Here is a 14,887-nt window from a genome sequence, read left to right on the forward strand (position 1 = left end):
AGGATTGAAAGCTTTGTAGCCATTGAGCATTCGGGTCTATCCCAGTGGCCTTTAGAAATTATCCTCAAGGGGGCTGGAGAGATGGCTTAGGGGTTAAGAGCACTGGCTGCTTTTCCAGAAGTCCTGAGTTCAAATCCCAGCAACCACATGGTGGCTCACAACCATCTGTGACAGGATCCGATGCCCTCTTCTGGTGTGTCTGAAGACAGCGACAGTGTACTTATATATAATAAATAAATCTTTAAAAAAAAAAAGAAGAAATTATCCTCAAAGAAAAGGGGGAAAGTGTTTTGACTCAAAACAGTGGGCACTCTATCCCGGTAGATCTAGTGGCCTGTTTCCTGACCTGGATAAGAATGGCTAAAATGTACAGAATGGCCTGTTCTGGGGGTATAGCTCAGTGGTAGAGCATTTGACTGCAGAATGGCCTGTTCTGAGTTCTTTACACAAATAGTTACATGTCGGGGGGGTTAGAGAGATGGCTCAGTGGTTAAGGGCACTTGCACTTCCAGAGGACTCAAGTTCACTTCCCAGCACCCCTACATCGGGCAACACAAAATTGCATTTAACTTTATAGCTTCAGGAGAGACAAGGCTGTCTTTTTTTTTTCCTTCGGAGCTGGGGACCAAACCCAGGGCCTTGCGCTTGCTAGGCAAGCGCTCTACCACTGAGCTAAATCCCCAACCTCCGGCAAGGCTGTCTTTTAGGCACCTGTCCACGTGTGACATATGAATTAAAAAAGAATTTTTTAAATACCAACCCTATAGTTCACCTTCAGAAGAACAGTCTTAAAGCCTGGGCAACTATGTTCATTCAGTTTAACAGATGGCATTGGGACATAGAGAGAGGAAGTCCCTTGCTCAAGGTCTTATAAATAGCAGGTTGTAGAATTGGGAACATAATGTTCTCAGCCTTACCCAGATCCCACTGTTTAGAAAGGTCTTGTGATGTTTCTGTGAACACTTACCTTTTTGTGGACCAATAATACCATTTCTCTAGAAGCCATCGTGCACCAGACACCACTAAGAACTTATGCGTCATCTTCAAGCACAGTGCCTTCCTCGTTTTACCAACGAGGAAACTGAGCTCTGACCTCATGGCCTGAGTGAGCCCAGTCAGTGCTAAGGACCAGAAAGACTTTCAGTCCCGGGTGTGATAGCCTCTACCGCGCATGCCTCTCCTCTATCCCCAGGCCGTCATCTTTGCCTTCACCTGATGCCTGGACTTTTTTCTACTTGTTCCGAGTATTCAGTTGTGTCCTGGTGTTTTTCTTTCTGCAAATGTTTGCAGAGACAGATGAAGAGCCCTCTCATAAACCATCCCAGACATCTTTTACAATGCTGTTTGTATCGAAGACTTAGAAAGCTATTTATCTCGCTGCCGGTAGAAGGTAGCTTTCAAGGCCTCTTTTAGCTGTTGCTCTGTTGAAGATAAAGAACCCCACGAATCAAGTTCATTGGCGATGTGAATCCCATTCTTTTGTTCTAGATACTCAGAACATTCCCGTGAACAACAGGGGTGGAACGCAGGCTAGCTCAGGAAGGAGGGGCAAACCATGAAAGAAGGACATTATGAAGCCATCCACGTGGGAGAGAAAAATGATAAAGTCTTAAATCTCCATACCTTACACCCTCCACAGAGTTTAAGTTTTCCTTAAAGAAAAAAAAAAATAAGACTCAGATGTCGTGTTTACTTATTTTCCTGGCAATCTATGTTGTCAGGACATCAAGATCTGTTTGCCTAGAATAGGGTTTTTGGGCGTTCTTGGAGGGGGAGTTGAAAAGCGGGACGCTAACTCTTGTTTTCGTATCTCGGAGAAGAAATTGGTTTCTTTGTGTGGGATGGCTCCTAGCACAAGAGGAACTGAATGGCAGTGACAGGCAATTACAGTGTTCTGCACTTTGTTCTAATTTGCTTTAATAAGAAAGGCACACAAATTGATGGGATTCTTAGCACCGTGCTAAGTATATCGGGAGTTAGCCCCAGTGAGCACTCTGGTACCAGGCTCTGAGCTAATGTCTTCACACACACCCTCGAGTTGAAACCCCGGGGCAGGTCTATGAGCTCCGAGGTGCTATTATCCCAATCTGATAGCTGCTGAAGTCAAACTGGGAGAGATCAAGTCAACGGCCCATGCTCACAGATAATTACAGGTAATTAGTGAGTGCCGGAGAGTTGAATGAAATCCATCTCAGCTCAGTGGCACTGCCTTCCCACCTGTATGCTGAGTTATGCAAATGTTTTGGGTGTGGCTGTGGCACCTGCCCAGACCCCAGGAATTTACATCTGTAAAGCAAAGCCCATAAGTTGAGCTCAGCTCCTTCAACTTGGCAGTGAAGTGTTTACCTAGCATAGGTGAGACCCTTGGTTTGATTCCCCAGCACCACAAAACAACTTGAGTGGAGAAGGAAAGAGTGAGGAAGGTCGGCTGGACATCAAACAATCCAAGAGCTCATGGAGGTCAGAAGAGGTGGTTGTGACCTATCATGTGGGTGCTGGGAATCGAACCTGGGCCCTCTGAAAGATCAATGAGTTCTCGTAACTGTCGAAACATCTTTCCAGCCCTTGTATGGGTATTTTAAACCTTTCTTTTCTTTTTTTTTTTTTTAAAAAAGATTTATTTATTATATATGAGTACACCGTAGCTGTCTTCAGACACACCAGAAGAGGGCATCGGATCCCATTACAGACGGTTGTGAGCCACCATGTGGTTGCTGGGATTTGAACTCAGGACCTCTGGAAGAGCAGTCAGTGCTCTTACCACTGAGCCATCTCTCCAGCCCCTAAACCTTTCTATAGTGTTTAACTTTACACTGGGTTTCTGCCTGTGTTACCTACAGCGTTATAATAAAGCATGGGCAACCTAGTAAAGTGTGACATACTCGGATAGAATTATAAATGTTAACAAATGACAGGAAAGGAAACCAGGGTCTGTTTTGGTTACCTTAGGAAAGCAGTTGCCCAAGTATCCCACCACCCCCCCCCCCCGCAGCAACCCCCTGCAGGCCATCCTTTGGATTTACTTAGAGGAACATGGGGGACCTCTGCGTAGCTGCCTCACTTCAAAAGTGCCCCCCTCCTTATGGATGACCTCCGAGATGGAGATAGAGGCTGCTTCATGGAGTGCCCTCCTAAAGGGCAAGGCACAGGAAAATTGTATGAACGTCACCCCGTGATGCTTATAAAAAAAACTTTTGTTGAGACACTGCCATAGCCATTGACTCATCGTTGTCTGGAGCCGCCAAATGGCAGAGTTGCGCTGTCTCTGTTGAGAGCATGGGGTAGAGCCTGACGTGTTGACCTGATGGTCTTTTACGAAGAAAGTTTGCCAACACGTGCGTTACCATTAATGACCCCAAAGGCCCCACCCACTTGCCCTGCTACACACTTGGGGAGGGTATAGAGCAATACAGAACTGTGTACCCACTATTTGACATTGACTGTTTTTGCAATTTATTTTACAACCATTTATAGAGGAAATAAAACAGATATGACATCTTCCTATACTCTCTGTCCCCTTCTTTGCTCTCAATTCATTTTCTTTCTTCCTTTCTTCCTTCCTTCATTTACTTTATTATTATTGTTTTGTCCTTTTTGGAAATCAGGGTCTATATAGACCTAGAACTTCCTATGTGGACCAGGCTGACCTTGAACTGGTGGAGATCCTCCTCCTGCCCCTGCCTCCCAAGTACCGGGGTTAAAGGTAAGTGTGTCACCACACCCGACCCACCTCCCTTTCTTTTCTTTTCTTTTTTTTTTTTCGGAGCTGGGGACTGAACCCAGGGCCTTGTGCTTGCTAGACAAGCTCTCTACCACTGAGCTAAATCCCCAACACCCCTCCCTTTCTTTTTATTTCATGTGAACAGCTGGTTTTCCTGAATGTATGTCTGTGAACCACATGCATGCTCTGCCTGAGAAGGCCAGAAGAGGGCGTCAGATCCCCTGGGACTGGGGTTCCAGAGGGTTGTAACCCATCTTGTGGGCTCTGGGAATCGAACCTAGGTCCTCTGCAAGAGCAGCTGGTGCTCTTAACTCCTGGGTCAACTCTCCAGCACCCTTCCTTTACTTTTGTACCATGCTAGTACCTCCTACAAGCTAGGGAAGTACCCTCCCTCTGAGCGATGCCCTCTCGCTGCCTACTTTCTTCTTGGTGTCTGAATCTAACGTGACCCAGTTTTCTTTGACTTTTGTATGTGTCTAAAAGCATGTAGCGTGTGGAAGTCATACAACATGCCACTACCCTTTTGAAATCAGAGCAGCTGTGCCTGACTGCACCGGTCCCTTCCTGGAGGGCGGCTGTTATCAATCCTCCAGGGAAGGAATGGGGAGAGAGTCATTAGTTGCTCTCCCTCCTTCCCTCCGCTGCCCACCTCCAAGAACACATAGCCCGGGGGAGATGCTAAAGTATGTAAGATGGGGAGGTAATCGAAGGAGACACCCCACCTATCTTACCTCCCCCCTCCGCAGCTTTTGGCAAGCCACCATCCACGCTGGAGATGAGTAAGCCCAATAAACTCACTGGTTCACCAAGCTGGGCTTGGATGAAATTGTGTCTTTGATCTGTTGTTGGCGCCCTATTTTGGGTGAATAGACGTTTAGTTCACGTCTCCTCAGGAAGTCACTCCAAGAGTGGAGCTTAAAAAGGCACGCAAACTCTGCCTGATTCTGCATCCAGCAGGTTGCTGTCTCACTCTCCATGTTTTTGTTTTTCTTTCCGTGTGGGTACAAGTAGATCTAACAGTCCTTTTAACTACTGTGTACTATTCCGCCTCGTCTTGCTCTATGTGCTACACTAACAAAGAAATGCAAACCCGTTGAGCAGTATCAGGAGCGACCATCTCATTAGAACGTTCATTGAGTTTATTTGTCCGGTCCTGGGAACTGTTTGTGAGTGCCCAGCCTAGGAATATTGAAATAATTTATTGAGGGCTGGAAACGGACCCAGCTGACAAAAGAGCTTTGAAACCTTGGTGAATTTGACATCTCAACTCTGATTCCCTTTTGGCTGCCAGCAGGAACATGCAGACAGCCCCTGGTGAACATCCAAGACTGCGTTCACTGACCCCCCACATCCAAGGCCACCGGGTCAGGGAGCCCTTCAAATACCCTTTTCTTTCTCCGTTGTTACCCAACTGGGAGACTAAACGAGCTTTTAGGCTCCAGTAAAGTAAAACGTCAAAAAGAGGAAGGGTGTTTGGTCAGCCTTGTGGGGAGACCTAGAACTTCACTGGGCCGTTCGGAGTGAGTGATGCATTTTAGGGCGAGCCTGCAACAGTGGTCGGTGGGGAGGCGGCTGCGGAAAGGGTTTCCTCATAATGGGCGTTGCCCCGAAATCCAGGGAGGGAACCGCCAGACGGCTCCTGGGTTTTCCCCGGTCGCCTCCGGGGAACTTCTCCACGCTCAGGAACAAAGCAGCGTGGAGCAGCTGGCAGGAACTGAGACCCACTCCCAAACTTGCGGCCTGTGCGCCCCTGCGCGGGCGAGCCCGGCCTCGCTTCCTGCCGCGGGCGGCCTCCTCCTTCCCCCCAACCTCGCCTCCGCCCCGCCGCTACTTAAGTCTCCGCGGGACCCGGCGCGCGCGGCCGAGGCTGCGGCGGGTACGCGCGCTCCACGCCGGGTCCTTGGCCAATCAGCACGGAGCCCGAGGCGCCGCCGCGCGCGAGCCGAAGCCCGGGCGGCTCCTCCCGTGGAGAGCCGAACCGGACCGAGTCGAGCCGAGCCAAGCCGAGCCGGGGGCGCAGAGCGCGGGAGGCGGCGGCGCGGAGCCCAGGTGAGCTGGCCCGAGGCGGGCCGGGCTGAGTGGGGGGACGCAACCTCCCTGTGGGTCTCCGGGTCCCGGACGCGCGCGGGGCCGGCAGACACAGCCCAGAGGCGGGCCCCGAGGGGACCCCACGTGCGCCGCCCCGCGCCCCGCCACGTGGAGGGCTGCGCCCCCTTTCCCCCGGCCTCCGGAGTGGGGCGGTGCTCGGGCCCCAGCGGCAGGAGCGGGCCTGGAGTTCCGCACCGAGGTCCGCCGGCCAGGGCGATCCCGGATCCCGGCGACGGCCTAGGCCACCCCTGGCGCTTGACAGGTGCGGAACCTGAGCGCGCGGGAGTGTCCCACCCCCGCAGGCTGCAAGTCACTCGGGGACCGGGGTCCTAGAGGCTTGGCCCGGAGTCTGCCCTCTGATCACCCCGACCTCACAGGCCGACTTGATCCTTTTGACCTAAATTTACCTCAGGGCTGCAGCGAGCGGTGCATGAAGAGTGCATGCCCGGCTCCCTCTGGCTCTGCCCTGGGGTTGGTGCCCTGGTATCACCGGGGCTTTGCCAGGGTTCTCCCCCACCCCCTGGATGCCCAGTTTGGGAAGCGGGGTGTTTTCACAGCTCTGTCAGCCTCCTCCCCGGCTGCTCTCACTTGGAGAGGAAGAGGTGGCACTTTGCAGAGGGATGGAGCAGGGGGTGGAGGACATCTCAGGTGCCTTGGGCAAAGAAGGAGCCTCCTGACCTGGGGGGGTGGGTCGTGCTCTTCATTGGTTACCCTAGATGCAACTTTTATCTTCCTTAGCCTCTTCTGTGCGGTCCCCCAATTTTCGAGTAGAAACTTCAGGTGCCCTGGGGCATTAATGATGTCTTTTACTCCTCCGGACTCTGCCCCCACAGGACAGAGAGGAGGATTGCTCTGCCTCCCCACTCCCTACTCCTTTGTTCTTTGGAAGTGGCAGGGGCTGCCACCGCTCCCAAGCCCACAGACACTGCAGTTTCAGAATAGATTGTGTGGTGGTGTGCAGAAGCCGCTTCAGTTTGCCCGATCCTCCTCCTGTACAATCTGCTGCTCTGAACTGCTTCATCAAAGCCACCATCTGATGAGCCCCTACCTTGGATAATCTTAGTTACCTTTATCATTCATGCTGGGGATAGAACCCAGTGCCATGAGCATGCTACTAAGCACACCCTCTACCAACGAACCACACTCCCACCCCCTAAGTAACATTTACTGAGTTCTTGCTATGTGGCAAATGCCTGGGTTATCTCATTTAATGCTGACCCATATCCTATGTGGTTGAGAACAGGAGTCTGAGGTTCCTGGGACTAAATGGCTCAGAGCGGTTAGTTAACTTAGCCAGGATCACACACAGACAATGCAGGGCTTCCTTTTCCTTATTGTGGGGGAAGCCCAGGCCTGTTTACTGGGCTGTGTATGAAGACACAGGCGTCCTGCTGTCCTGTGAGGAGGACTCAGGCTTGTCTTTCTCTGCAGTCGCTAGTTGGGCTAATAACTATGCAGTATTTCTCAGAGGACAGTCCCACCCTCCTGGTGAGCATTTGGAAACACGTGGGAGGGACTTTTGGCTTGTCAAAATGAGACTAAGCGCTCATGGAGTTTAGTGGGCAGGAGCTAAGGAAAGCCAAATGTCCTGTAAGAATGTCCCTACCTCAAATGCCAGGAGGGAGATGCTGAGAAATGCCACAAGCCTCAAGGGCTGAGGGAGTGGAGAGGGAGCGAGCCACAGGGTGCTATTTCTGGAGAAATCTGTTCTGAGAGGAGTGAATCCCAGAGGCTCCCTGGAGGAGGCGTCTGTTATGCCAAGCCTTCAGAGATGGGCTGAAAAGTTGAGGGGTTAGGTAGAGGGAATAGGGTGGGATCCAACTCAACTGAGGGACTTTGCGATTGGATGTGGACCGCGGCTAGGGCCGCTGTCTTTCCTCCATCCTGAGGCTCTACACGTGTGTGCTTTCACACGGCTCCTCTGGGTGAGAGTCCTTGGACGGGTGGGTGAGAGAGTCCCGAGGTGGTTCTCAGGCTGCAGTGCTCTCTCTCAGTTCGCACCTATCCTCCTTCCTTGGAAGCTGAGGATTTAGATGTTTCTCTCTCTCTCTGATTCTCTAGGACCTCTTAGACTGGGGATGTGGCTCAGGTGGTAGGGTGCTTGCCTGGTACACTTTGCTAGCAAGCCCTCCACCATCAGACTCGGTTCTCCAATCCTTAAAGAAAAAAAAAAAAAAAAAACGAGGCGAGGTTCCTCCCAGTGGCATTTAGGACACTTACAGTGTTGTAGTCTGTTCCCTCTGTCTAGTTTCAGAGCATTTTTATCACCTCAAAAGGAAATCCTGTACCTAATAAACCATCACTCCTTGTTCCAGGCATCCCTCCCTCCAGCCCCTGGCACCCACACATCTGCTTTCTCTGGGATTAGTGTGCCTGTGGGTCACATCTTATACAATAGGAGGTCTTTTGTGTCTGGTTCCACTCAGAATCACATCTTCTACGCTTCCTTCCTTTTTGATGGCTGAATAATATTCCATACTCCAAGCAGACTACACCTGGTTTATTTATCATGACAGACATTTGTGTTGTTTCCCATATATGGGCTTCTCTTTCTTTTCCTCTTCTGGGAGACAGGGTCTCACTCTGTAGCCCAGTCTGGCTTTGATCTCTTGACCTTGTGTCTCTGCCTCCTGCATGCAGACACCACCGTGCCTAACTGATTTTTCTTTCTTTCATTCTTTTTTTTTTTTCTTCCAATTATAAAACATTTTAAGCCCAGAGAAATGGCAAAGTTTGGTTCTGCTTTGTTTGTTTGGACTGATTGGTATTTCACAAGGCGGGAAGGAGGCCCTGGGCATGACAGGAACTGGACAGGGTGCTGCTGCCTTGTACTCAGCTGGGCTCTGCAACATTCAACCCCCTGTTTGGGGGTCTGGGAACAGATGCTGCACTGTGAGAGCTCACGGGTGCTAGGACCTGCTCCTTGTGGGAGTCTCGGAGCTGCTGGGGAGACCCGTGTAACAGATGAGCCATATCTTAGGCTATCTCTCCCTTTTGGAAAGGGAGAAAGAGAAATCTGGAAGCTTCTGTCGTGCCCCCCACACCCACACCCACCCGTCCTGCAAGCTGCTGAGGTACTATTTCTGTGTTGCCTCCTTTTATCCTGGAGGCTGTAAATAGTTGAGAGATGGCTGTTACCGAGATAAAAATGCTAATTCCAACCTGGAAAGGAGCAGGAAGTGGGGGCGAGGAGGGGAGGCCAGGATCTTGCCCTCTGCCCTGAGAGGTTGAGCATCAGGAGGGAAGGCCAAGGTGGGTGGTTCTGTTAGGGAACCCTTAAAGGGGAGTCAATGGTTAGATAGGAGGGCGGGGCAGAGAGCTCATTCCCTGGTTCAGTTTGGCAGAGGCAGGATCCTGCTTTGTGGTCCAGACTGGCTGTGTGAACTTAAAAGAGCATCCTGCCTCTGCCTCCCTTGTGCTGGGATTCATGAGCCACTATAGCTTCCTAACTCCATTGTGCTGTTGCCTTCAAAGCCGGTGGAAGAGAGAGTTCTTGCCTTTCTGTTAATTTCAGCCCTTGTTCCCCGTTCTGGGTCCAAGTGTAAGGGACAGGTGGCCCTGTAGACCTGGTTTCCTGATTTGTCCCTGCTTAGGGGGTTGTACACTTGAGGTTGGAGAAGGAAGAAGGTGGATTTAGAGGAGCAGGATGAGGGAGGGAGAGCCATGTGGGAGGGCCAGACTGTGTATTGCTGGAGTGGATCTCTCCCCACCACCTTTGTCTCTGTATTCTAGAAAGTTCTAGGCCTGAGAATTCAGTGGCGAATTCAGAACTGCATTCTCCCTAGCCAGTCAGGCCGTGTTGCTGTGTCGAGTCTGGGTATTTGTTCCCGGCATAGTCGGAGGCTGCTCCCTTTGGTCTCCCCAAATAGATTGAGTTCCTAGGATGGCAGCCACATGACTTATGTTAAGATTTTGACCCAGCCTGTACTTTACTCAGGAGACAGTTTGGGACCTTTGCAAGGCTCTGTCCATAACTTTTAGGGTTTTTTTTTCTTGGAAATCACAGACCGGGACGTTTACAGAGACCCTAAGTTCCACTTTAGGCATCTGGGAAAAACAAAACAAAACAAAACAAAACAAAAACAACAAGGAAACTCTGACCTGTTTTAAGGATACTTAAGTTACCATGTGACTCTAGGTAAATCGGTAATCTTTAAATGTTTTAAAAATGTATCTGTTTGTTTGTTTGAGACAGCGTTTCTCTGCCTCCTGAGTGTTGGGACTAAAGGTGTTTGATGACTCGACTGGCTGAGATCTTTCTTCCTTTTTTAAAGATGTATTTATTCATTATATGTGACTACACTGTAGCTGTCTTCAGACACACCAGAAGAGGGCACCAGATCTCATTACAGATGGTTGTGAGCCACCATGTACTTGTTGGGATTTGAACTCAGGACCTCTAGGAAGAGCAGTCAGTGCTCCTAACCACTGAGCCATCCCTCCAGCCCCTGAGATCTTTCTCCATTGTTTCACCTTGATTGATTGAGACAAGGTCTCTCCCTGAACCTGGCACACACACCATTTGGCAGTCACACCGGGCTTTTTTATGAGGGCGCTGTGGGGCTGAACTCCAGGTCTTCATGCTCACACATTGACTGCAGGCATGGCACTGTGGCGGCACCTGTAATCCTCACAGTCAGGAGGCCGGGGCAGGCGGATCACAGAGCTAGCTTGTGCCTCACAGTGAGGCTCTGCTTCAGAAATTTATTATTGGGCTGGAGAGATGGCTCAGTGGTTAAGAGCACTGACTGCTCTTCCAGAGGTCCTGAGTTCAAATCCCAGCAACCACATGGTGGCTCCCAACCATCTGTAATGGGATCTGATGCCCTCTTCAAGATAGCAACAGTGTACTTATATAACTAAAATAAATAAATCTTAAAAAAAAAAAAAAGAGGAACTTATCCTAACTGCACTTTCTCATTAAAAAAAAAAAAGAAATTTATTATTTTAATTAGGAAGGGAAAATACTTCCCAGGACAGACGTCCTTGATGCCCCCCACCCCCCAGCTCCCCAGCCTCCTTCTACCTCTCTTCTATTCTTTTGTGATTAGTCTGGCTGTCCCCACCCCCAGCCCCCACCGCACCCCTGTTTGTGTTGTGGCACTTGGGTCTTCTCCTTTTAAATGTTTCATGAGATTGTTGGTTCCTTGCCCCAGAAATCCCATGTAGGGACCCTCCATAATCACTTGGAGTGATTTGACCCTTCGGGGGTTTTGGTTTTGGGGTGTGTGTGTGTGTTTGATTGACACGCTCTCACTGTGTAGCCCTGGCTAGCCTTATATTTGTGGTATAGCTGAGGATGACCCTTGAGACCTTGAACTTTTTCCATGCCTGCACCTCCACAGTATTTCAGGCGTGCACCACTGTGCCTGATTCACAGCCGCGCTGGGGACCCGGGACCTCTTGCATACTTGATAAGCAATCTCCCAACTGATCTTCATTCCCTAATTGACTGTTAAAAGAACACACGAGTGAAATGAATTTTCCTCTAGGGCCTTGGGCCTCAGTTTCCCCAGGTGAGAGAGGATGTGGCTGTTTGCTGACCCAGGGATGGTATCGTTCTGGTCTTGGCAGGATCTGTGGAGCTGATTCGCACACCCCACCCCACCCCCTTTTTTTTTTTTTTTTTGGTCTTGGAGCCAGGGAAGAGGTGCTCTGGGGACCCTGATGGACTCCGAGGAAGGTGTGTCTCTGATTTTGAAGCCTACCTGCGACTTGTTATGCACACCACAGCCCGGGTAGTAGCTCAGCTTGGCTCAGCGTGGCCCAGCTCCACCGGGCTCTGCATTTGGCAGGCGGCAGTTGCTGGTTGGAAATGGCCCCCAGGAAAGGAAATGGTCAAGCGCTTCCTGGAGGCCTGTGCCACTTGGCTTCCTGGCAGAGGATGGAACATTCCTCTCATCCTGGCTGGGGACTGGCTCCATCTGCTCCAGGAAGGGTCTGGCGGCTCCATTGGGTGCCGGGGGGGGGGGGGCTCAGGGGGCTTCCGGGTGGGGCAGTTCTTGTGATTCACGGTGAACTGCCCGGCTCAGCCTGGGCTGCTGGCATTTTGTCAAACCTGAGCAGCTTGTAGGAATGTCCTTTTCAATCCTGTGTTCTGATCCCTGCCCTTCCTTGTAGAGGGCTTGTCCTGGGGGAATTACACAACCACAGGGAGTCACTCCATGCCTGATGCCTGCTGGGACTTAAAGCATTTTTAGTACAATCTTTTATGCCAAACTATTGCATTTATGGTTAATTTTTTTTTTCTTTGCTACGGAAAGTGTTGGTAACTTCATTGGATTCTTGTAAGGTCTCTGGTCCTTAAACAATTCCGAGTACTGGCTTAGATTGTAGAGTTGGGACACGATCCTTCCACATAACCTAGACCTGGGTGGGCCTAACTTTCCTTCACAGGCAGCCCTAGCCCTGGTCCTAGTGGTCTGTTCTCCTCCTTCCTTCAGACCTTGAAGGCCAAGCCTGCGTCAGAAGCAGCGACAAGGGAGGCCCAGGCCAGACACCGGCTGGCCAAGGAGACTTGATTAAAAGCGGCTTCGTCGGAGGTGGATGGCTCGGTGTCCTTGGCCTGGAGTAGAGATCGATAAGCAATTGTTTTTCTGTTGGCGAGAAAAAAAAAAATCCCCATTGACTTTCCCAGGCACTGCCAAGTCTGGTTTTCTTTTCAGGAACACTTGTAGCCCCAATAGAAGTGGCTCCAAGAGGAAGGATATAGGTCACCTGCCTGCCCTGGGCTGTCTGGGTCACAGTTGTGGAATCCATGGAATTGCAGGTGGACTCTCGAGGACCGTAGTTACTCAGGAAGATTCTGGAACACAGCCCCTGCTGTTCATAGACATTGTCTCAAAGACTACCTTGCTCAGCTGTTCATAGACATTGTATCGAAAGACTAGCTTCTTAGCACCTCAGTCATGTGGTCTGAGTGCACGGCTCAGGCTCATCTGCTCCCCGTGACTATGCAGAAGCTGCCCAGTTTAAAGATGAGGAAACTGAGGCAGAGAGAAAAATTTAAAGGCAAGCTGGGCAGAGGATGAGTCCAGGCTGTGGCCTCGGAGCCCCACTTTTCTCTTTTGGAAGGTGAGGATCACATCAGGATATGTAAAATAATATTAGGCAGGCTGCAGAAAGTACGGAACTCCACTGACAGGGAAGCTGAGGCAGGAGCATAGCTGGTGATGTCTTCGTCGGTACTGAGGCGTGGCATATTACTCTCTTCTGGAAATTCATCTCCAGGGCCGGAAAGATGGCTCAGTCGTTGTACTTTTTTTTTTTTTTTTTTTTTTTTTGGGTTCTTTTTTTCGGAGCTGGGGACCGAACCCAGGGCCTTGCGCTTCCTAGGTAAGCGCTCTACAGTCGTTGTACTTTTACACGGGACCTGAGTTTAAGTCTGGCAGCTCAGAAGCAGCTCTAATGGAGCTCGTGCCCTTTCCGGTCTTCATGACACCTGCGCTCCAGTGGCACAGGCATTGACATGCACATAAATAAAAACTATATACGTGACATACAGTGAAAATGAGCCATCTTCACTGGTTTTACCGGTACAATTCAGTGGCCTCAAGCTTGTCCACCGTGTTGGGCTCTTCCCTTGAGTTTGGACTTTCTCATTCTCTCCCCTTAACCCGGCCCACCTCTGTGCTGCTTTTTTCCCTTCCAGTTTTGGGTTCAGGTTCTCATGTAGTCCAGGCTACCTCAAACTCACTCACTGAGTGGCTAAAGGTGACCTTGAACTTCTCCTCTTAACTGCCTGTTGCCCAGCAAGCAGCAGCGAGTAGGTTGTGCAGTGTTGGGGGTGGAGCCCAGGTCTTTACGCGCTGTGCTCACTGGCCCCACCCCTACCCCCGCGTCCAATCGAATTTGACCATCCCAGATGCCACTCACTGGTTGTCGGTCAGACTTGCCTTCCTGCTCTGACTCTTATGTGACCTACTACGTTCTGTAGGCCCACTTATCCTTTGATAGATGGGGTTCCGTCCACCGTTTAGCAGTTGTGACTAGCGACGCCATGGCTGTTGCTATGCAGGGGTCTGAAGCCCTCCGTTCCGTTTTTTTTTTTTTTTTTTTTTTTTTTTTTGAGTGCGTACCAATGGGAAGAATGACAGGCCATTTGGGCCTTCCATGGCTAGCTTCCTGAGGAAGTGCAGCGGCTGCTGGCTGTTTTCATGTGTACTTCTCTTCCTGTAAGCCAGGCTGAGCACCTTGTCACATGGTTGACTTTGTTGGGGTTTGTTTGTGTGTGGTATATGCAATGTATGTGGGTGCACGTGTTTGCACTCAGGCTGGAGACGGACAAGGGTTCTCCTCTCTCTCACGCTTACCTTATTCCCTTGGGACAGGCTTTTTCTCTGACCCCACAGCTAGGCTGGCAGTCAGCGAGCCTCCTGTCTCTGCCCTCATAGTGCTGGGTTATAAATACCCTTAGGTCACACCGAGCCTTTAGTGTGGGTGCTGGGATTTGAACTCAGGCCTTCACACTTGTGCAGCAAGCACTCTTACCCACTAAACCATCTCCTCGGCTCTTTATTGTATTTTTTTTCTTTATTGAAAATATATTTCATACAGTATATCTTTATCATTTTTTTCTCCTTCAGTTCCTCCCAGGTCCCCCCTCCCCCAACTTTATGTTCTTTCTCCTCTTTCTTAGAACAAATGACCAAGTCAAATCAAATTAAACTTCCAACCAAGAAAATCCAACACTTTAAAAAAAAAAATCATGAATGGTGTTCATCTGTAGGCACCAGTCACGGCTGAGAATGCCAGGGGTTTTCTGATTGGAGGATTCCCCACTGTTGTTACAATAGATGTTTCTGAAAGGTGGATTTAGAGGGCCAGACAACATCTCCAGGGAGCCCTGACTTCATGCCACTCCCTCTCAAGTCCTCCTTCCCGAGGGTGACCCTGGAAGCCATGTTACTCACTGAAATGGCAGCCAGCACCCACTGTTTTCCCAGTGCCTAAGGAGACCCTCCTTGGTGAGCACACAGCTGCCACCACGTTGCCGACGCACGGATTTAACTCAGTGCCTGTGACATTTGTCCACCAGCATTTGTCAAGCACGTGAGTGAAAGGTTAATATTCTGTCCC

General features: G+C 50.3%; 1 protein-coding gene across 12 annotated transcripts in view; it reads left to right on the forward strand.

Annotated features, from left to right (window-relative positions):
• The first annotated feature begins 5,643 nt into the window (after positions 1–5,643).
• The window catches only part of Camkk2 (calcium/calmodulin-dependent protein kinase kinase 2), a 50,817-nt gene continuing 41,573 nt past the window's right edge, over positions 5,644–14,887 (forward strand). For 10 of the 12 annotated variants that reach the window (XR_015634171.1, XM_087579439.1, XM_087579440.1 and 7 more), the window contains exon 1: positions 5,644–5,770. The gene's annotated coding sequence lies outside the window, so the exon portion shown is untranslated. 12 annotated transcript variants of the gene reach the window in all.

The sequence above is a fragment of the Rattus norvegicus genome, chromosome 12, assembly GCF_021556685.1.
Source record: "Rattus norvegicus strain SHRSP/BbbUtx chromosome 12, alternate assembly SHRSP_T2T, whole genome shotgun sequence".
Lineage (NCBI taxonomy): Eukaryota > Metazoa > Chordata > Mammalia > Rodentia > Muridae > Rattus > Rattus norvegicus.